The following is a 585-nucleotide window of genomic DNA, read 5'->3' on the forward strand; positions in this document are numbered from 1 at the left end:
GTCAAGACTCAATAAGCATTCATCAAAATTGTTACTGAAAATAGAGAAGTTATCCGTAAATACCTCCAAAATCTATTCCACCATATCAAAAAAGATGGCTATTAGGGAAATGATCTTTCCTTGTGGCCTTATTGAGTTTCTAGTAGTTCATGCATACTCTCAATCTAGTTGCTGTCCTAGTGGGAATAAGCCCATTATTATCATTTTCTATCACAATCATTCTACCTTTCTTCAGTACACATTGCATTGTACTCGCCCATGCACTCTTCAAAGTAGGATAAATGATGCTTGCATCTAACCATTTAATAATCTCTTTTTTTACCACCTTCTTCATAATGGGATTTTGTCTTCTCTGATGCTTAATGGCGGCTTTGTAATCCTCTTTTAACATAACCTTGTGCATATTTATTAAAAGACTTATCCTCTTTTTGTTCGTAATTATCTATCTCAATGCCTTCTGGTGCTCTCTCAAAACTCTCAAAATCCTATTTTCCTACACATTATTAAGAACAGAAGAAACAATAATAGGAAGAATAGATAAGTACCAAGATATGCATACTTCACATGTTTTGCCAAAGGTTTAAG

This window comes from Theobroma umbraticum, unplaced genomic scaffold (genome assembly GCF_002168275.2).
Source record: "Theobroma umbraticum cultivar Fairchild unplaced genomic scaffold, ASM216827v3 scaffold_55.0, whole genome shotgun sequence".
In the NCBI taxonomy this organism is placed as follows: Eukaryota; Viridiplantae; Streptophyta; class Magnoliopsida; order Malvales; family Malvaceae; genus Theobroma; species Theobroma umbraticum.